Source organism: Vombatus ursinus, unplaced genomic scaffold, assembly GCF_900497805.2.
Source record: "Vombatus ursinus unplaced genomic scaffold, bare-nosed wombat genome assembly UNPS02014773.1, whole genome shotgun sequence".
Taxonomy (NCBI): domain Eukaryota; kingdom Metazoa; phylum Chordata; class Mammalia; order Diprotodontia; family Vombatidae; genus Vombatus; species Vombatus ursinus.
This window is the reverse complement of record NW_020954551.1, coordinates 19,030,933-19,054,326: the sequence shown is the minus strand read 5'-3', so window position 1 is coordinate 19,054,326 and position 23,394 is coordinate 19,030,933. Positions and strand designations below refer to the sequence as shown.

Below are 23,394 nucleotides of genomic sequence, written 5' to 3'. Positions count from 1 at the left end.
ACCATATGGTCTAGCTAGCCTTCTTATTCTGCACATAATTCTATCTCTCGTTTCCTTGCCTTTGCGTGGGCTATCTCCTGCGCCTGGGAATGCACTCTCTCTCCCCTCTTAGAATCCTTAGATTTCTTCAAAGTTCAGCTCAATTGCTACTTTCTAAATGAAACCTTTCCTGATTCCCCCAGATGCTATCTACCTCTCTCTCAAATTACTTTGTATATACTTCTGCAGCACCCCATCTGGGCTCACTCCCCAAATCCACACTGGCACTGGTTAAGTTCCCAGGGAGCTGTGGACTATTTCCTTCCTTAGGGACTGGAGTTTCTAGTAGTGTTACTCACAAGCCCCCATTAATGTCCTTCTCATTAATGATTAGCCAGATATAGTTAGCTTTTTATAAAAAAGGCATTTACTAAGCGTGTATAGTAAAAAGCAGTCGGTACAAAACATTTCCTTCCCTACTCCCCCACCCTCACCCCAACTGGAGGCATGCTTTCCCCTGACATACACTAGGTCCCCAGAGAAAATGGCCTCAAATTGTGACAAAGTAGTACCAAGTGACAAAGGGATACCTATTGATTCCTGGTTGTAGAAAACCTTTTTTACCCTCTAGAGCTTCACGGAATTCTCATGAAAGTTTCCTTAGATATAATTCTTTGCTCAGCCCCAAGGGTCAATGCCTTCCTAGAGTCCACTTTTCTCTTCAGGGATAATGCTCCCTCATTCCACAAACATCCTCTGGCATATCTTTGTATATATACCTGTAGTGACCGTGCCACTAACACTCCGGTAGCTACTGCTACCTTTTCCTTACCTTACAGAGTCATTACTTTAACATGTCTACCTCAGAATATGGTTACCTAAAATCAAGGACAAACCCTGGAGACAGAGGTGGCCATGTGCTCACATCCACCCTGGCTAGGTGGGAGAGAACATAAACACCCTTCCCATTTCCCAGCTCTTGGAGGCAGCCCCAAGTAGCCCTGCCTCCTTGAAGTCACAAAGGAAAAGAATGATGGGGAGTAGGACTGCCCCTTTCATATACCCACTCAGTTCTCGCTCTGAAACCTAGCCAGAAGTTCTTATATCTCAGCGGTTAATTAGATAATTTTTTTTTTAATCATCCCAGAGTACCAATCTTGAGTCATCACGGCTGGAAACTGGTTCTCCTCATTTCCATATGTCACTTGGGCTGAAACCAGGTAGAGAATATCTGCACATGTTTCAAAGATTGGCCCTTAATGGGTCAGTTCACCCCATTACTATTTTATATATGTGCAATATCTCCTCAAAGGAAGCTAGGTTCCCTTGAAGGCAGGGACAACTTGAGTTCTGTCTTTTCATTCCCAGTGCCTGGCGCGTAGTAGGTATCTATCAGATGCTTGTTGATTCACAAGTTGAGCTCTGAACTTTGCCTGATTAGTTAAGATTATTATTTCTTCCAGCAGAGACCCCCACCTTGGTCCTTAACACCCCCCCCCCAAGCTTTTAGGAAACTGTCCATTTTGTTCTTGTAAGGCATATATACTATCTGGATGCCTAACTCAGGTACAGAAAGGAAATGGAGCCTGACCAGGGCAAGTCACCCATGATTTCTTTTCTCTAACTCTTTAAATTTAAAAGAAAAAAATAATTCCTCACCCTTCATCATCAGGGGCAGCCTGTTTTCCCTCCAGCTGGCAACCCCAAGCTGCTGGCAAAAGCCTTAGCACATGCTGCCAGGACCTGAGAGCTGCTGTTGTTTTCACTTTCTCCTGTCCTCCCATTCATTTCCCTGATGGCTCTTGCAGACATGGAGGGGCCATCTCGGAGAGTGGCTCTGGCCTTGAGTTTTGTCTTTCCCCTGTCTCTCCCATCCCCTCCTCCTTTATAATTTTTAGCTGTTTCATTTGTTTTTCTTTTCTTCCTGTTTTCTACACCTTCTATCCTTTTCTGGACTACTCTGGAGTTTGTGTTTTGGACTGATCTTTAACACATCCTTCCCTTATTTGTTCCTAAATGCCAGTCTGGATTTATATCTACAGCCAGGAGTGGGGTGGTGTCTGTGTGTGTGTGTGTGTGTGTGTGTGTGTGTGAGTGTGTGTGTGTGTGTGTGTGTGTAGGGAAGGATCTCTTTTCATGGGGTTTCTTATGCTTGTATTTGCTTTGATCTCAAGCCGAGTTTGCCAAGTGGACAGGGCCACCCACCGATCCTATTCAGCCTGGTTGAAAGGAAATGTTTTCCTCTCCTTGCTAGCCTCCAGTGCTGCATACAAAGGGGGCAAAGGCTCCTGTCTGCCATGGGAGCCAGCTTCACTTTGTAAATTGAAAATGCTGGCAGCTTTAGTCTCAGTCATCATGAGCTGGCCAGTGAAGTTGGTGGCTGGAGGGTTGCTGGGGCTTTGCTGGTGGTAGAGGGCTGCAGAGGAACAGTCTTTAAACCCCTTAGGGACACATTTCTGGCTTAAACAGAAGAGATTCTCAGTGACTGGTATCTGCCAACTTCTCAGCTTAGTCCAGTGGAAATTGATCTATTAATCATCAACTAGAATTTTTAAAGGACCTACTAAGCACACGAACCAGCATGGACTCTGCCTCTTGCTCCCTTTGTGACTTTGGGCAAGTTTCTTGACCTCTCTGGCCAGAGATGGACCAGATGATCTCTGAGGTCCCGTCCAGCTCTAAATTTGGGATGAGCCTATGAATACAGCACTTCCATCTGGACAGGCTAGCTTGAAGAAAGAGGTATTACCAAGAAGTGTAACACATGTGCCAGTCACGATACTAGGTGCTGGGAAGGAGTTCACTGTCATAGGAAACTCCTTTCACCAGGGCAGATTGAACTTTCTCTGCATCATACAGTCAGAGAGAGAGCATAGTAAAATTTAGTGACTTGCCCAGGATCACACAGCTAGTATGGGTCAAAGGTAGGATATGAGCCTAGGTCTTTGTGGCAGGCCATATGGGCACAAATATAAAATGGAGATAGTTCCTGCCCTCAAGGTGCTTACGTTTGACTAAAACTAGTGCCAGTGATGAATGGAGTCAGAGCCCTTGAATTTCAGTTCCAACTTGACTGCTTAGTAGCTGTGTAACTGGACAAACTGCTTCACCCCTCTGATGCTGAGTCTTCTCATCTGTAGAATGAGGGGGTTTCAGTGGCAAGCCTCTGAAGTCCCTTTGAGATTGAAGTCTATGATATGAAGTTCAATGGAAGCAGTCTTAGATTTACAGTCAGGAGTCTGGGCTCAAGTCTCAACTTTGTCCCATTTCTATAGTGTGTCCTTCTTGCTTGAAATTCTGTCATCCTCTAAGTGAAGCTCCAGACCCCTGTGTTGCCTGTAAGTCTCTGGGTAGATTTTTAAATAAAAGAATGTGTTTTGCCTTTTACCCTTAGGGAGAAACAGAAGCATCCAGAAGCAAGTTACCCTGCATGGGGATTGTAGGCAAGATCAGTAACCACAGAGATGTGCCTTCCTTCTACCAATTCCTTTGCTATCTCTTCCCCCTAAGTGCCAAAACACTTACTCTCCCTTTTCCTCCAGATTTCTGTCCTACTCTCTAATCTGCTTTCACAATCCATTCATCTCATATTTACTCCCCGGTCCTCCATCCTGGGATAGATGATCCGGGCTTCCATATCAATTCAACTCAATTCATTCATTAGAATTTTATTTATTAGGTACCAGCTATGTGCCAGGCACTGTGCCAGGTACTGAGGATACAAAAGCAAAAACCAAAAAACGAAAAAGGTCAGTGATCACAGGCATGTGGCAAGGCATAGCCAGCTAGTTACTTCCTGCTAAAGGATGCCTTCTAGCAGTTTTCTAAGGTTTGTCCTGAAAAGTCCTTTCTTCCTCTCCAGTCACCCAGTTACATTGTATTTGTGGGTTGCCATGGGCTGTCCAATCCCAATCATTAATTACCCTGGCAGCATCTTTTACCAGCCGGCTGTACATCTTGGCAGTCCCTATTACTTCAAGTTAGCCTGCCCAGATTGGGGGCAAGGGGAGGGGGTGCGGCCTATTGGCTGTGCTACCTTAGATGTTTTGGGTTGTTTTTGTTGATATAGGCTCCACCTCAGGGCACGAATCCACAGATGTGGTTAATTTGGAAGGAAGAGGGAAACAGTGAGGAGGGAAATGGGGAAGACCAGTGGAGGCAAATCCAAGTCCATCAGTTTTGACTTGAACTTTTTAAACTCCTCATCTAATTCTTGAGAAGTTAGAAAATTTGAATTAAGTTTATGGTTTTCTCTCCCTCTCCTCCGTCACTTCTCTCTCTCTTCCTTCTCTCAGATATCTGTCCCTTCTTTCTCCTCCTTTCCTCTCCTTTTTCTCCTCTTCTTTCTCCTCCTTCTCTCATCTCCCTCCTTCATCCACCTCTCTTCCTCCCCTCTTTCTTCTCTTACTCTCCTTTCTCCTCTTCTCCTTCCTCCTTTTCTTCTTCTTTCCTCCTTTACCCTTTCCCTCTTTCTCCATCCTGTTCTCCTCTCCACCTTGCCCCACTCTTCTCCCTCTTCCTCCATTCACTCTCCTTTACCTCCTTTTCCTCTCCTCTTCTTCTTTCTCTTCACCTTCTCCTCCTCTCCTATGTGTTTTGTATACTTCGACTGTCAGAGCAAGCATCATCAGGGGTAGTCTGGGCTCAAATTAGAAAGTCTTGACTCTGATATGAGCCCTACCAGACTCACCAGCCCCCAATTTCCAGGCCAGGGGTGGGGGCTGGTTGAGCTCATCTGCCTTCCTGAATTTCCCAACTCCTTGGGACTCATGGGTGCCTAATGAGAGGAGACAGATGAGAAAGGCAGCAGATTTGACAGATAGATGACTTCCCTGTTACAGTTCAGACTTTCACCTGTCAGATAAAATGGAACCCAATTAGCTTCCTCTGCACAGAGGAGCTCATCCTCTGAGCTGAGCCTGTCACCTGCCTCCCAGGCAGTAGCGGTAGCATCAGCCACATCACTTTTAGAGGGCTCACAGCCCTCAGTACAGGGGCCGGCTTTTAAGCTTTGCTTCCCCTACTCCTTCCCCTAGGGCTTTCCCAGACTGCAGTGACCCAGAATGCAGCAGAACCTCAAGAGACTCCACAGGATATTCTCTGCTCTTAAGTGGGCACCCTGGAAGATTCCTACCAAGAGGGCAATGGAAGCTGCCTTGGGCAGAAGAGGAGAGGAGAGGAGTAGAGAAGCCCCTTCATGATCACCTCTCCCTCCCCTTGCCTCCTCCCCCATTATTCCTGCAGCTGGCTGCCATTCCTTCTGGGGTGCAGGTTGTTTTTCTTCTTTTCACTGGGGGAGGCATGTGCAGCCCTGCCCCTGGCTACATCTGCCAAATGCAAATACTTGCTAAAGTTATTTAGTGTGTCCTCACGTCTCCTTCATGTCACTGGTGTTCCCTAGGCAACTGCTTCTGGAATGCAGTCAACTTCCAGAGGGTTGGAACAAATAGGGACATAAAATGGGTCTGGCTCACTTCTGGCTTCTTTCAAGGCTTTATTTGGGTGGGGGTGTCTTCATATCTCACTATTGGCTATGATGATTGCTTTTATTGATTTTTAAGGACAGCAACAGCAATGTTGCTGGTGGGGCCGAGTGGCACAGCTGGAGAAGAGAAAACCAGAGCATCCTTGGCCCAATCTGGGCCCCAAGAATGACTCTGTGTTGGCACAAAATGGCCTTCTCATCTTTCCTCCCCATTGCTCCCCCCCTCACTCTTTTCCTTAGGAAGTGGCCCCAAGAATAGACAGGCTGAGTTTTTATACTGAGTGTGTTTCTCTGATCACCAGGGACAATAATGGCTAAGTCAATCATTTGTCAAAAAGGTCTCATTAGAGCCCAGTGCAGACAAGGACAGGACCCCTCAATGGCCACTCTGTTCAGTGGGGGGCAGGTGGTGGACAATTAACTCTTTGGCTCCCTTTGGCTCTTCAGTATTCTCTCTTCCAAATGGCCCTGGAGTGCATGTAACCGCTTGGGGTATTTTTAGTGGCTGCTGTGAATTGATTGCTGCTGAGGAGGAGCTTAGATGGAAGATGTAGCGTTATTCAAGCTTGCCGAATAAAGTCACTTTGTTGTACATTTCCAGCCCTTTCATTGGCCTTGTTTTATGTGATGAAATAACCCTGCCCCACCCTATCCCCCAATTATTGTGGGGTGAGGGGGTGGGAGGTAGGGGAGACAGAGAAGTGGAGGGGTGGTAGGGTGGTGAGCAGAAGATTAGGGGGTGAGAAAATGTTGACTAATTTTATGAGGACTGGATTTGGAGTCAGAGGACCTGGGTACAAATCCTGGTTCTATCACCTCCTGCTTTTACAGCCTTGGACAAGTCATTTAACCTTGTTAGAATTCATTTTTCTCATGACCTCTGAGGCACATTCTTACTTTACATCTACGATTCTACGATATACCCATGAAATGTCTATTTGTAATTAGGGTTAAAAAAAGCAATCTGTGGAATCTTCTAATCCACCAATAGCAGGATGTATATGAAAGCAGACATAGTCTCAGGTGTGCCTGCTGGAATGCTTGCTTCACAATGAACCAAATTCCTTCCACTCCTTTCATCTTCTGGCCCTTATCCAGACCTGACTCCCTCCCTGTGACACTGCTTTCCCTATTGCCAGTTCCAGACTCTCCCTTCATCGCCTTCATCTAGCGACTTCTCCTTCTTTGAAGTTTACAGTATCCACATTTATCACTCAATCCAGAGCCTAATGTCTGTTATCTGTCCACTGTCAGAATATTCTCCTTCCTTCCTCAATGAGTTCAATGACCAATTCAGTCTTTCTTTCCTTGCCATCTTGTACCTTCATGCTAGGGGACAACATGAATATTCATGCTCCCTCAAACACTCTGACTTCTCACTTCCTCAACCGAATCAATTTCCATGACCTACCCCTCCATTTCATCTCAACATCTTTGATCTTGCCATCACCTACAAACGTTCCACTTCCTTGTTCATAAATTCTGAAATTTCTTTATTTGATCATAATCTTTTATCATTCATTCCATCTTTCCCTATGCCACTCCTAATCTTGTCCTTCATCTTTACCATGATCTCCATTCCCTCCAGTTTTCAGTCTCCCCCCTCCCCCCAAGACAACACTGGCTACAATCTCCTCCCTATCTCAACTGTGGTGAATTGATGTTGTTGTTCAGTTGTTTCAGTTGTGTCCAACTCTTTGTGACATTGTTTGGGGTTTTCTTGGCAAAGATATTGGGGTGGTTTGCCATTTCCTTCTCCAGCTCATTTTACAGATAAGGAGCTGAAGCAAACAGGGTTAAGTGACTTGTCCAGGGTCACACAGCTAATTAAGTGTCAATGTCAAATTTGAACTCAGGTCCTCCTAACTTTAGGGCCAGTGCTCTATCCACTGCATTATCTAGCTGCCATTCTATGAATCAACTCAACTATAATTTGCTTCCCTTCTAGGATTTTTTCTCTCTGTTTTATCTCAGATCATGCTTTGGCAAGCCCAATCCTGGAACACTTCCACCTTCCACTTCATTCACTCCTTACTGATATGCTGCTGAACAGAACTGAAGAAAGTCATTAAACTTTGCTGATTGGGTCCACTACAAATTCATGTTATTTAATCTCAAACGGGTCCTAATTGCAATGATGCCAACAATCTATTCTACCCTAGTTGATTGACCATCCCCACTTTCCACAGCAGCTATTAAAAACCTTTTCATCCCTCTTCAAGGTTCCCATGGCATACCCACACTTCACTCTCTCTGCAAAGGACCTTATTTCACAAAAAAACCCCCAAAACCCTGAGGCTTCCCCTTCTTTCCTCTTCCTCATTTTATCATTCAGACATTTTCTCCTAGTCTCCCTTTACTCCACTATTAAATGAAGAACTGGCTCCTCTTCTTGACAAGGCAAACCCCTCTACATACACTCTTGATTTCCTCCCAGTTCTCTAACAGATTGCTTCCACTTTCATCTCTTCTTCTCTATCTTATCTTCAATCTCTCCCCATCAACTAGCTCCCTCTCTGATGTCCATACTATACCCATGCATCCCCATCCTTAAAACACCTTCACTTGATCCTGTAATCCCCATTAGCTTTTGTTCTATGTCTCCTTGAGAAAGTTGTCTATCTTCACCTCCACTTTCCCTCTTTTCACTTTCTTCTTAACCCTCTGCAATCTAACTTAAAAGCCCAGTATACAACTAAAGCTACCCTCTCCAAAGTTTCCAGTGATCTCTTAATTGCCAAATGTAATGGCCTTTTCTCAACCCTCATCCTTCCTGACCTTGCTGCAACATTTGACATGGTGGATTCTCTTTTCTTTTTCATATGTTGTCCTCCCTAGGCTTTGATGACACTGCTCTCTCCTGGTTCTCCTATTTTTCTGACCTTCTCTTCTCAGTCTTCTTTGATAGCTCTTGATCTATATCACACCCACTAACAGTGGGTATCCCCTAAGTTTCTGTTCTGTTCTCTTTCTGCTTTCATACTGGGTAATCACATCAGCTTCCATGTGCTCAATGAGCATCTTTATGTAACACAGTGGTGCTGCAGATAGCATGCTGGTCCTGGAGTCAGGGAGACCTGCGTTCAAATTCAGCCTCAGACACTTACTAGCTGTGTGATCCTAGTCAAGTCACTTAACCTCTGTTTACCTAAGTTTTCTCATCTCTAAAAAGGGGATAACAATAGCTCCCTACCTCCCAGGTTGCTGTGAGGATTAAATGAGATAAATGTAAAGAGTTTGACACTTAGTAAGTGCTATGTAAATGTCAGCAATTATTATTATTATCTGTGCAGATGATTCCCAGATCTATGTATCCAGTCCTAGACTCTTCTGAGCTCTAGTGCCAGCATCACCAGCTGCCTTGGTGATTCTCAAATGGGACATTCCATGGGCATTTCAAATTCAACATGTCCCAAACAGAACTCGTTCTCCTCAAGAGGTAGCTAGGAGGCACAGTGGATAGATTGCTGGACCTGGAATCTGGAAAACATGAGTTCAAATCTGGCTTTAGACACTGCCTAGCTATGTGATCCTGCTTAAGTCACTTAGCCTTTATCGGCCTCAGTTTCTTCGACTGTAAAATGGGGTTAACAACATAGTAGATACTTAATAAATGTTTATTTCCTTCTACCCCAAACCCTCCCAACTTCCCTCTTACTATTGAGGACACTACCATTCCCCTAGTCACTTAGGCTCACAACTTAACATGTCATCCTCAACTCCTTAGTCTTAACTTACCCCACACATCCACCCCATTGTTGAATCTTGTCATTTTTACTTTCAAAACACCTCTTCTATACATCTCCTGTTCTTTCCTGCAGCCACCACCTCACTTTAGGCCCTCATTACCTCTCCTCTGCACTATTTCAACAGCTTTTCAATTAGTTTCCTTGCTTTCAAGTCTCTCCTTATTCCAATCCACTTTCCATTCTATTTCCAAAATGATTTTTCTAAAGCATGATTCTGACCATTCTACCCATGTTACCTAATGAACTATCATTTCTCCCTAATACCTCCAGGATAAAAAATAGTTTTTGCATCCCTCTCTAGGCTCTACTTTCAAGTTCTACCAAGCCCCCCAAACCTCTTTATCCTGAATTTCACTCTAGCTCAGGCATTTCACCCTTGAGGGGTAGCTCCCTCTGATTGGATAGCTGATTGGCTGCACTCCAGACTTTCTCTACCATGCTGCCAAGCTGGGTGCCTTTATTTTCTTCTCCGCCTACCTTTTCAACTTCCTTTTTGCTATTGTCTTCCCCCATCAGAATGTAAGCTTCTTGAGGGCAGGAACTATCTTTTTACCTGATACACAGCAAGAACTTAATGTTCATTGACTTGTTGATTTGACTGAGTGACCAGATGAGGACTAGAAAAATACACTGGTCTGTACTGGGCCTTCCATTTCTCTGTCACCTCAGATGAGTCAGTAGTGGTAAGCTAGGATAGTTCCATTTGGTAGCTTGAGTTTGAATCCAGAGACCTAGTCTAGTTAGGTTCTTGACCTGGGGGCCATGAACTTGTATTTTTTGAAAAAAAATATTGTGATAACTATATTTCAACATAATTTCTTTCCTTTGTAAAGCTATACACTTTTTGCACTCAAAATCATTGTTCTTAGAAAGGTTTCATCAGATTGCCAAAGGGATCCATGACCCAGCAAAGGTTAAGAACACTTGGTCTTAAGGAAACAGATTTTCAGAGTCTTTTGAATAAGGAAGTGAAACACTTGTAGGTGATGACAAGATCAAGGATGGCCATTTCCATGTGCAGTTGTGATGGAGTAAAGGAGTAGGTCATGGAAATTAAGTAGATTTGGAAACTGGGAAGTTAGAGTATTTAAGAGAGCATCAATATGTTCACTGAAATCCCCTAATATAAGGGCAGGAATTAAGATGGAGAAAATGATTGTGAGCTTGGCAAAAAAAAAAAAAAAAACAAACTCATTGAAGAAGGGAAGGGAATGTCCTGTGAATCAACCAAAAATGGCTACTGTGAGCTCAACTGGGTGACAAATTTGGAATTTGTGAATTGCAAATTAGAAGAGGTTGCGGAATGATGGTAATAGAGGGGGCATCTGGAATTGACAACGGGAAGCAAGGAGTATTTTGAATCCCCCACCCATCAGTGAGTCAGGGGGAATGAGAGAAAGTATAGGCAGTGTTGGAAAGAGTGGTGAGGGAAGCGGTGTCATTGGGGAAAGCAGGGGCTCAATGGAATCCAAAAGATGGATGTCATGAGAGAGGAAGAGGTTTAAGATGAAAGGAAGTTTGTTTATTATGGAGCAGGCATTCCAGAGGGAACAGTTGAAAGGGCAGGAAATCTGGGGTAAAATATTTGCAATCTGGGGTTGGGGTGATGAGAAATAAGGGAATTGGCAATAAGGAATGGGATTTGTTCATAGGCAGTTGGTTGTTCAGAATCACTGGGATGAGGAGACTATAAAGGGGCAGAAGTATGCTATCCACTGGATTGGTGTGCTGTAATTCCAGATTGGAAGAGGAGTGAGGTTGGAAGAAAATCCCGGTCTTCTTCCTGGGGAACATTTGGGATTTGGGAAAGGTCATAAAGACAGGAGAAGAGATGTTATTTTGCATTCTGACTGTAGCACCAATGAGTCAAGGCCTGAGCTTGCTAGTTAAGAAAAAAACAGTGGGATTGTGGTGCATAGGATGTTCTTCGTACCAATGTAATTCTGACTTTTCATTAGAATCTAAGATTCACTTAGTTGCTCCCACTCCCATCTCTAAAAGTGCTGATGTTAGCAGAATCTAGAAACCTAGAAACATAGGAGAGACCCAGCCCCTGGTTGTTAGCCAATGATAATAAATTGTAACCATCACTGGAATAGGTAATATGATTTAAGGACTGTAATGTTCAGCCTCACTCTTTCTTCTTCCCACACCGATATTTCTTAATTTTGTTGGTCAGTCATTTCAGTTGTGTTCTACTCTTTGTGATTCCATTTGGAGTTTTCTTGGTAAAGATAATGGAGTAGTTTGCCATTTCCTTCTCCTGATCCATTTTTACAGATGAGGAAACTGAGGCAAACAGGGGTAAGTGATTTGCCTAGGGTCACACAGCTAGCAAGTGTCCTAGGCCAGTTTTGAACTCAGGAGATGAGTCTTTTTGACACTAGGTCTGGTACTCTATCCACTATGGCACCCCCTAGCTGCCTGTTCTGAATTTCTACCATTAGAGACGACTTAAGACAAGATGTCTACGTGGTCTTATCTAAGCTGAGTTTTCCTTTACTGCCTCAAAATAGCAAGATATTCACCCAACAAAGAAAATAGAGATACAGACTGGAACTCTGACTAAGTCACTTGACCTCTGTCAGCCTCAGTTTCCTCAACTGTAAAATGAGAATAATAACAATACCACCTACCTCAATGGGTTGTTGTGAGGATCAAATAAGATAATATTTGTGAAGTGTCTGGTATATGGTGAGCATTTTAATAGAAGCTTATTTCTCTTTCCCTCTAGCTATCACAATTAGACACACAAAAATAAATTCTGGGAATAAGCAAGGGTAAAGAGGAGGTAAAGTTGTTTATTTTTGTGGATATGATGGTTTACTTAGAAAAACCTAGAGAACCATAAAAAATTAATGGAGAAAATAGCTTTAGCAAAGTAGCAAGTTACAAAATAAATCCACAAACATCATTAGAACCTCCATACATTACTAACAGCAACCAGGAAGAAGGGGAAGAAAGAGAAAGCTCCTCTAAAATAATAACAAAAATGGATTAAATATCTGGGAGTTAACTTACTGAGAGGTAAGAAAGAGGTTGGGTATAAATAATAACCACATGTATATGAAACAATTTTCACAAAAATAAAGGAATACCTTTATTTCAATTGAAGTAGTCAATCTACATTTGTTGTCAGCTATGTTAGTATAGGAAAAAATGATGATACTACTGAAGTTAATTATCAGAATTATCACTAGGTCAAACAAATAATCAAGAGGATATTTTGTGGAGTTAGGTAGAATAAAACAAATTTCATAATGAAAAAAGTGAGGAAGAAGAGATTTTGGCATTTCTATACCTCAAATTTATGTTACGAATCAGTAATTATTAAAACCATCAGATGCTGCATAAGAAATTAAAAATAGGTTAGTGTAACAGATTAGATAAATAGAAATTAAAAGCAAATGTGTACAGTAAACTATTGTTCAATAAACCCAAGAATATAAACTACTTGGGAAAAAAGTTCTTTATTCAAGAAGATCTATTGGAAAATTTGGATATATTTGATGAAGGATGAGTTTAGATCAATATCTTACCTGTATACTTCAATAAATTCCAAATGAATAAAAGCTGAACATAAAAACAAATCTTACCATTAAAAAGTTAGGAAAAAAGAAAGTTATATCTCTTATAATTGTGGATAGGTAAAGAATTTATAACCAGAAATATGACAGAGTTTATCATGAAAAATAAAATAGTACATTTTGATTACATAAAAATTGAAAATTTCTGCACAAATGAAATTAATATAGTCATAATTAGAAGAAAAATTATAGCTGGAAAGAAAAATTTGCATCAAATATCTTTGATAAAAATCTGGTACCCAAAATCTACAAGGAATTAATGAAATCTCGAACAGTAAGAGTCACTCCCCAAAAGATAATTCATCAAAGGACATGAACAAATAGTTTCATTTATTTATTTATTTTTTGGTGAGGCAATCGGGGTTAAGTGACTTACCCAAGGTCACACAGCTAGTACGTGTCAAGTGTTTGGTCTGAGGCTGGATTTGAACTCAGGTCCTTCTGACTTCAGGGCTGGTGCTCTATCCATTGCACCACCTAGCTGCCCCTGGTCCACTCCTTTTGGAAAACAATAGTATATGGAATGAGACAAGAAAAGTGATTAATTTGTTTAAACCTTTTGATCCAGGTGTCTCACAACTGGATTTTTTTGAATCAAAGTCTATGAAATGAGAAAGTTTATATTTTTATATGTATATGTATGCACATATATGTGTATATGTATGCGTGTGTATATGTATAAATACATATGTACACATGTGTGTATATGTGTGTATGTGTATACACAAGCATACACATATATACCTCCATAGCAAAGTTATTTATAAAAGCAAAAACCTAGAAACAAATTAAGTGCTCAAGAGTTGAAGAATGAGCTCTTTCTGGTCTCCATTGTCACGGTGCCGGAAGCAGTGTCCAAGTTGCCACCATGCAGTTTGTCCACATACAGGCTCTGCACACCCTTGAAGTAAACAGGCAGGAGACCGTCACCCAGATCAAGGCCCATGTGGCATCCCTGGAGGGCATCGCTCCCAAGGACTAGATCCTGCTTCTAGGTGGCTCCCCACTGGAGGATGAAGCCATCTTGGGGCAGTGTGGGGTGGAACTTCTGTCCATTCTGGAAGTGGCTGGCCAGATGCTAGGAGGTAAAGTTCATGGCTCTCTGGCCTGAGATAGAAAAGTGAGGGGTCAGACTCCCCAGGTGGCCAAGCAGGAGAAGAAGAAGAAGACTGGGCATGTTAAGAGAAAGACACAGTACAACTGATATAGAGCCCACCTTTGGCAAGAAGGGCCCCAATGCCAACCCTAATCCCCTGGTACTTTCTGGCTGCCCCCAATAAAGCCGCTTTGACTCTTAAAAAAAAAAGAGTTGAAGAATGACTGAACAAATCATGTGATATTAATGTAATGACTATTATTGCACTATGAAGAAAAAAGAATATTCAAAATTCAGAAAAAATCTGTCTTGTCTGAAGGGACACAGAGTAAAGACAGGAGAATCAAAAGAACAGTCTAGGTGATGATTCCAATGATATAAACGAAACCAACACTGAAAACAGATGAAACTCAGGTCAAATACAATGGACAAAATTGGTTCCAAAGGATTAAAGTTGAAGCAAACATCCCTTTCTGTTCATAAATGGTGGACCACAAAATCGAAAAGGAAATGATCAGTCACAGCTACGTTATTAGGAAGCTTTGTTTAGCTCTTTTGGGGGCACTTTTGGGGGAGTATTTGACAGACAATGACTTCTGAGTCAAAGCAAAACAGATGATTGAGAAAAAGAAACTACCCTAAGGGATTCATTTCTTTGGGTTCTTCCACCTTCTTCCTTACTTAAAATGCAAAAACTCCTGTTATGGATAACACATTAATCTAATTTTCACGCGGGTGTTAAGTGACTTCTCAAATGTTTTCCTCCAACCTTAGGCACTGGGTTCTGCAGTGCTGGGCCTTGGGGAGAGGGTATAACCTTGAAAAGGCTTAGTTCACAGTAATGCCTAGGTCTGGCCCTAGATGCAGAATTTCTGGAAGTCGGTCTGGACTCCACATGAATAAAAGTGTTTCAAATCAATCTTTTGTCCTAAACTTTACTTGCATTCATTCATTAGCCTTGGGTAACTCATTTAACTTCTGTAAGGACACACTGCCCTAAGCTATAATATGAGGGAATTGAATTGGATGACCTCTAAGTTCCCTTCCAGTTATAATATTCTGAGAATCATCGAAATATTTATAGAGAACCTTCTAAAATAAAAATAACAATTATGATAGCTGACACTTGACACTTTGAGGTTTGCCAAGTACTTTCCATATATTATCTCCTTTGAACCTTGTAGCATCCCTGAGAGGAAGTTACTGAAGGTATTATTAGCTTCATTTTACCAGTGAAGAAACTGAGATTCAGAGGAAAAGGGGATTGCACATGGTTAAGGCTATTGTGATGGAGCATGCTCTGAGCACCTGGGATGGCATCTCTCCAAGTAAAGGATGCTGGGACATTTGCTTTCAAGAAGAAGAATTGTGATTCCTGGTAGGGAAGTCCCTTGCAGAGAATGCAAAGCATTCTTGGGCACTTTGTAACTGGTTATGGTCAGTTAACCGTGTGTTGAAGAGAAGGCTGTTTGACAGCCTGGGGAAGTACTCAAAAGGGCCTGTCATTTTCAGCTACTTTCTCTTTGTTTTATTTGATTTGGGGCAATCTTGGGGAATCTTTTGCTCACAGTGTTAGATAAGAGACCAGAAAGCCTTCACCCTTCTGAGGCCATGTGGTACCAAAAAATAGGCCTTGACCTTTTTGTTTGTTATTTTTTGTTCTAGTTGAAGGAAGTGGAGTCTCTGACCTTGGGAGCTTTGAGTGAGCCACAGGAATCCCGGAGTTGGAATCTGGGTTGGGTTTTGCAGACAGTTCAAGGGGCAAAGATAGGTCTATGGACGTGATCTTTGGGATCCCAGCCCAGCAGTGACTGAGATAAAAACTTATGCAACAGAGATGCTGCCTTTGGACAAGAACTTAGCAGGACTGATGCTATAAAGGGAGTGAACTAAGGTTTGAGCCTTCTCCAGAGACTGAGATGGTATAAGATTCCCAAAGTATTTGGGGAAGAGGGATGTTTATACTTCTGTTTTTGCTTTATCTTTGAGGTAGTTATTTCTTTGTACAAGATAACTGGAACTAGGGCGCTAACAATGGTGGGGGCTGGGAACACTGCTGGTGGGTGTGTGAGCTGATAGCAGTAGAAAAAAGAGACATCCTAACTCCTCAGAGTACCCTAGAACCTTCATTGGGCAGGGAGGGAGGTGCAAAGTAGCAGCTTGGATCTGGGAGAGAGAGAGCCAGAGCAGATGTGCTGGGCTATAAGTATCAGAAGCAGAGGTCAAATCCATGTTTTACTAACTTGAGATTCAATTGACTCTCTCCACTGCACCACACTATGAATAGTATTGCACCAGTAGCTGAGGTGGCTACAAAGAGGAAGGACAGTGATCCCTGCCCTTTATTTCTCACTATTTCCCGACATGAGTCCTAAGCTCCAGCTGACTATACCTAAATTACTTTTCCTCTCTCTCCATACCCCTGAACAGAAACAGAAACTCTCCATCAGAGAAAAATAGATCTAAAACTGGAAAGAATCTGGGAGGCCATTTGGTTCAACTTTATTTTACAGATGAGAAAACTGCCCAGAGAGTTGGTAGGTGACTTGCTGAAGGTCACAAAGGCAGCAAATGGCCAAGCCAGGGTTTGAATCCATACAGTCTGCCCTCCAGTCCAGTGCCCTTTTCACTCCCGCCGTGTGGCTTCTTCCATAGGGTCCCCCTTGAACCTATGTCCAACGTTGACTCTTCCTTGATCACCATAGCCAGAATGGATTTCTCCTTCGTGCAACAAAACTTCTTGAAAGCATATATATGTGCTTTTATGGTGTGCTGGTGTTCAGGAGATATTTGGTGGGTGGACTTAGTCACAAATTGAACATTGTGGCTATTAGTGAACACAAATTACACCCCTTCCTCAACTGCAATGGAAGTTTCTTGATGAAATAAAATTCCATTCAAGTTGATCCTTCCTAGGTGCTGAAGAAACAAAGACAACATGAAATAATTCCTGCTTTCAAGGAGCCAATATTCTACTGAGGAAAAGAGAATTCAAGCAGATAAGTAAATACAAACCATATCCATGGTAATTGGGGGACACAAAAATGTGGTTGGGGATCAGGAAGGGTCTTGTGCAGAAGGTGGTCATTGAACTGAGCCTCTAAGGGAGGTAGGGATTCCAAGAAATGGAAGTGAGGAAGGAAAGCATTTCAGCCCTGGGGTATAGCTAGCACAAAGTCAAGGGGGTGGGAGATGGAATGCCATGTACAGAGAATACCAAATAGACCCAGTACAATGTATGAGAATGTTTTGAAAACTGAGGTATTATTGTTGCCATTATGTGTCTGTTTCGTGAGGCCGTTACATATTGCAATGGGACATAGACATAGATGGTCAGCTGGGTTAGTCTGTCTGTGTATATCTCTTGGACATGTTAGGTTAGTCTTTCTGTGTATATATCTTGGTCGGGGCCTGCAGCTGGTCAATAAATTGAAGAGGAGAAGGTTGAATGGATTGCAATAAACTATTCAACCCTTTCAATGACCCTAGATGCCTCCTGCTGTCAGAGCCCATTTAAAAAACATCTGTATTCCCCCTGGGGATGCTAAATACAGATGTAAATCCTTGAACACCACCATTTCTTAAGTCAATTAATTCAGCAAGCATTTATTAAACACCTACTATGTGCCAGGTACTATACTAGGCATTGGGGATGCTTACATTCTCTTGGGGGAGGCGATTCTTTATATAAATAAGGGTAAAGGAGGGAGGGGATTTGGTCCTGCCCTTGCCATTCCTTGATTCCCAGATAGTGACAGGATAAAATCATAAATGATGAGCTATTATTCTATCAATAAATGTAATACTTTGATACTTCTCTCTGTTTGAGTCAGAAGGGAAGAAAGTCATTGGAGATTTTTTAAAAAATGACGCCCTTTTGTGGGGCTTTAAATATTTAAGCCCTGGAGACAGTTCAGCACTTTGAGTGAATGGAAATTTAAGTAGTTATGAAGTATGACCACTGCAAGGGGAGAGGAGAGGATTTTTTCTCTCCTTCTCCATCTGCCATTAACAGACCCCCATGGCATTTGGCAGAAGAACTACTCACCCAGCAGAAGCCACCTCATCCATAAGTTAGAGAGTTCCAGGTGAACCTGAAATGCATCCAACAGGAAGCTGTGATATGCACACTCTTCAAACATACACAAAAACAGAGAGACCAGGAGTTTCAAGGAGTGGGACTCTTGGCAGCAGAGAAGAGAGCCAGGTATAGACTCAAGAGAGAGCTAGCCCTGGAAAACAATAATTAAGCATTAGAGGAGAGGAAGGACTTTTGAGGCCCTTCAGAGTTGTGAGTAGTGTTGGCCACCTTTATTCCCCATGAATATGCTTCACTACTATTCTGTACTAAATTTGAACCTGCTCTTTTTTTCCTTTTTTTTTCCTTTCTTTTTTTTTAGGCAACTGGGGTTAAGTAACTCGCCCAGGGTCACACAACTAGTAAGTGTCAAGTGTTTGGTCTGAGGTGGGATTTGAACTTGGGTCCTCCTGACTTCAGGGCTGGTGCTCTATCCACTGCGCCACCTAGCCACCCGAACCTGCTCTTTCTAGAGATGTTATGTGTAACTGTGGGAGAATGTGTCCCAGGTTGATGGGGGTGGGGGTGGGGAATGTTTTGTAGCTACAGTTTTTACTATGTAAATGCCTTTTATTTAGTCAATGCCTACGTTAAGAACTAATGATATCTATTGGCTGATGGTGTTAATGCTAAATACACTGGAGGTGCTGGTGAGCTATATTTTTAGAAGTACAGATCCAAAGACAACCTATAGCACTTTAGGTAGCAGTGAGGACCCAGCTTACTAGTTCAACTGTAAGTTGGGGGGGAGGGGCACTACAAAGATATATCCAAAGTATGTGCAAGATAGATGAAAGGTAATTTTGGGGAGGGGGGGCAGAAGCAATTGGGAGATGGGAGATGGGGGGAGGAATCAGGAAAGGCTTCATTTAGACAAGGTGGAATTTGAGATGAGTCTTGAAGGAAACCAGAGATTCTATGAGGTTGAGGGGAGGAGAGAATGTATTTCACAAAGGAGGATAGCCAGTGCTGAGGGCCATAGATAGTAGATGGAGTGTCTTGTATGAGGAACAGTAAGAAGGCCAATTTGGTTGGGTTGTAGAGTGCATGAATGAGAATAATGTATAATAATGCTGGAAAAGTATGAGGAGGTCAAAGTATGAAGAAATTTGAAAGCTATTTTAAAAATTTCTTGTTGTAAAGAACCAAAATTGCATTTCATTGTAGAGAATTTAAATTGCAGATGATTATAGCTAGCTTATGCATAGTGATATGAATTTTGCAAAGTACTTTATAAATATTATCTCAACTGACCTTTGCAACAACCTGGGAGTTTTATTATCCCCATTTTACTGATGAGGGAACTGAGGGTGACAGAGGTTAAGTGAGTTGCCTAGGGTCACAGCGCTAAGAAATGTCTGAGGATGAATTTATCTTTTTTTTTTCAATTTAATTTATTTTATTCTGAACTTAAGAAATAAAATAAGTATTTCCATAACATGGAAAATTTTTATAGACAGATTCTCAGATAAAGGTCTTGTATCTCAAATATATAAAGAACTTTGTCAAATCTATAAGAATATGAGTCATTCCCCAGTTGATAAATGGTCTGAGGCTGAATTTGAACTCACGTCTTCCCAACTCCAGGTCCAGGCTCTATGTGCTGGGCCACCTGGCTGTAATGAAAATTCATGTGGTGAGTGTTAAATTGGTTAAATTGGTTAAATACTGCTGTTGACTTGCACATAAGAAATGGCATGAAAGATTTAACTCTGACTTTCCTAGAAAGGAAGAGGTAGAGATAGGGAGAAATAAATGAAATATCCTTTGTGTTAGATTGGTGCCCACAAGATTTCCAACCTATTGCAGGACCCTGTCGAGAGGATTTATGTAAATACATGGACAAGAAGCCCGTGGTATAAAATGGCTCTGAAGGGTTGAGATCTGTACTGGTGAAGGGAATACCAATGAGGATGAGATATCATGGCTCAATCTAAAAATCAAGATAAATATTATTTTGTAAGCTAGTTCTGTCTTCTCAGTTTCCTATGGGCAGGGGCCACATTAGAGTTTCTCTTTTTTATTTCCCAAAGGGCTGCATGCAGCATATATTCAGTAAACATCACTATCAGTTTGAATATGTGTTTGGAGGTATTTCCTTTTCAATATTGATGATGAGTTTGTGGTAATGTCCACTTCTCCTCCCTTGGCTTGTGTTCTTTCCAACAAATGACTGAGCCCGTCTCTTCCTTCAGTCACAGTATTTGGGCAGAGGTTGGGGTGAATAGGAAGACTGTGAGCCAGATACTTAACTTCTTGAGAAAGGAGGGAGAAGCCTTGGAGGGTCATTGATTACAGCAAGAAGGATCTGAATGAGGAGATGATGATAAAAATAATAATAGTATTTATATCACATTTTAAAGTTTCCAAAGTGCATTATATACATTCTCATTTGATCCACATAACTCTGTGAAGTAGGAGCTATGACTATCCCCATTTTATAGATGAAGAAACTGAGGCTGGGAAAAGTTAGGTGATTTCTTCAGGGTCGCACAGTTAGTAAGTGTATGAGGCAGGGTCTGGATGCCGGTCTTCTTGACTTCAGGTCCAACACTTTCCACTGTGCCTCCTAGCTGCCTCATGATACAGATGGGTGAAGGGAGCCTTAAAAGAGGAGAGGTTAATGGCATGCATGATGGCAGCAGAGGGAACTTCTGGATGTCAACATGACTAAAAGATAATTCATTATCTTCCTTCTAAACCTGCCCTTGCTTACTTGCTTCTTTCTTTAGAAGGAAGGAGGTAGTTAGGGGGCAGAGTGGAGGCAGGAAGACCTGAGTTCACATGTGACCTCAGGCACTTACTAGCTATGTTACCCTAGGGAAGTCACTTTACTTCTGTTTGCCTCAGTCTCTTCCACTGTAAAATAGGGATGATAATAATAACACCTACCTCCCAGGCATGTTGTGAGGATCAAATAAGATATTTGTAAAATACTTAGCACACTGCCCGGCACATGGTAGGCACTTGCAAATACTAGTGATGCTGCTGCTGCTGGATGATGAGGAAACCACCATTCTCCTAGTCACCCAAGTTGGTAACCACAAAGTTATCCTGGACTGATTCATCTCTTTCACTATCCATACCCCCTCAGTTGCTGAATCTTGTTAATTCTACCTTGATAGCTTTCACATCCATCTCTTTTCTCTTCTCTTATAAGCCTTTCTGGTCTATACACTCACCTCATCTTGAGAGAACATTGTAATAATGTTCTAATTGGTCTTTCTGGTTTGGGTTTCCTCTCACTAATCCATCCCTCAAATAGCTGCCATAAAAAAAAAAAAAATTAAACCTAGTTCAGATACATAGTAGCACAGATTGTTCTACTCCCCTGATGAAAATTCTTTCATGGCCCCCTATTTCCTCTAGGTTTAGATATAAAGTCACCAGCTGGGCACATAAAGCCTTCCTCGATCTGGCTCCTACCTACCTTTCTAGTCTTATCTCACATTAATCACCTTTGCATACTCTATGTCTGTTACACTGGACTACAAACTGTTCTTTCAATATTCCATTTCCTCAGGATAAAGTACAAACTCTCCAATCTGGCATGTAAGGTTTTCCACAATCTGACTACTACTTACATTTCCAGCTTCAAGTTCTAGCCATATTGGATTACTGCCTGTCCCCCGAACTCAACACTCCATCCGTGGAATATCTCCATACCTTCTCACAAACTATTGTCCGTGCCAAGAACGAAGATTGTTTTCATCTTTTCATCCTCTCAAAGGATCATGGCTGTAGAGATGAAAGAGACTATTATCCAAAGGCCACCTTATTTTACAGATGAGGAAACTGAGGCTCAAGGAGGTTACATATGACAGGGTCACACAAGGTAGCAAGTGTTAGAGGCTGAATTTAAAGCTAGGCTTTCAGGTCTAAGAGTCAAGTACTCTTGCCCCTTTAGGATGCTGCCTTTCAAAATCCTTGTTTTCCTTCTAACATCTTCATTTTACAGATGAGGAAACTGAGTCACAGGGACATTAAATAACTTGCTCAAAGGTCCCATGGGTGTCAGAGGCAGGATTTGGACCCAACTCCATTGACTCCAGAGTCTCTACTCTTTGCCCTACACCAGATGGTCTCCCTAAAGTTGTATCACTCCAGTACAATGCAAGCTTTTTGAAGGTCTGATGTTTCAATTTTGTCTTTCTATCTCCAGGGCCTTGAATACATTAATAAATGTTTGTTGAATTAAATTGAAATGAATTAAAAGGAATGAATATGATGATGATTGTGGTGCTTTACATTTATAGAGAATTTTATAGTCTTATATCCCCCACCTCATTTTGCCTCATTAGGGTACAGGAAGGAATGAGATATAACCTTCTGTTCCTAATCATAAAGACTTCTAAGGTTGGTGTGTCCTAAATCCTTGCAATCGAGACGAGAGCATCAGTGAAAGGAGGAATGGATGGAGTTGCCCTACCTAAACCTTATTGGCAAGCTTAGCAGATAGTAAACATTTAATCAATGGTTCTCCCCCGCTCCCATTTATTAATTGAACAGGATCAGGCAAGTAGCCAGCAGCTGCCCCAGTGGATAAAGGTACAAACCACTTTCTTATGTGATCCCCACAAGGTCATGAGGAAAACAATATTGCACATATTAAAGCAATGTACCGATATGAATTATTCATTGTATAATGAGGTCATTTGTTTTAGTTGCCACATAAGAACAAAATATTATTATTATTGTATTTCCATCTTTCCATAGTACTTAGTATAGTGCTCTGCATATTGACTAAGATAAGGTCTTATCCTCCCTGGAATAAAGAGGACATTTGCCCTAAGAAACATCATAGAGGCTTATGAGGAAGGGAGAAGCAGCAGCAGTCAGTAGCCTCTGAGTTACGGCAAAGAGGTAGGGATGCCAGGTTATCGCGTATATTGCCACGTACCCTGCTATGGGCCCTGTCCCTTCCAATGCTGGATGATGGGAAAACTAGAAAAACACCTCCCCTTCCCACCACCGACCTATCTCAACTCCCCAAACATAGAACATATTAGTTTTACTAATTGCCTGATCTGACTGAGAAGGGATGAAGGAAATCTTTACTGAGGTTGTGTTTAGACATACTCTATTGGCGTTCAATGTAACTGTGAACTCAAGGGCCTTAGGACAGTGGAAAACCTCTCCGCTTGGGTACAGGTCACAGGACAAAATGGGGCTCAGATCCCAAGCCTTTGCTTAGACCAGCATGAAGGGATTCCTCTATAGGTATGGGTTAGATTAATTGGTCTCTTATATTCTGTGATGTTACCAAAGATTGCACAATCAATCAATTAGCAAGTTAAGCACGTACTATGTGCTAGGCATTGTAAAAACAAAACTGTCTCTTTCCTCAAGGAGTTTACAATCTAGCCAGAGAAGATAACACATATTTGGGTAACACACAAAGTAGTCACAAGGTGGTTTGG

At 42.0% G+C, this 23,394-nt stretch overlaps 1 pseudogene; it reads left to right on the top strand.

Moving 5' to 3' along the window:
• Window positions 1-13,668: 13,668 nt before the first annotated feature.
• LOC114044289 lies at window positions 13,669-14,080 on the top strand (annotated as a pseudogene).
• The last annotated feature ends 9,314 nt before the right edge of the window (window positions 14,081-23,394 follow it).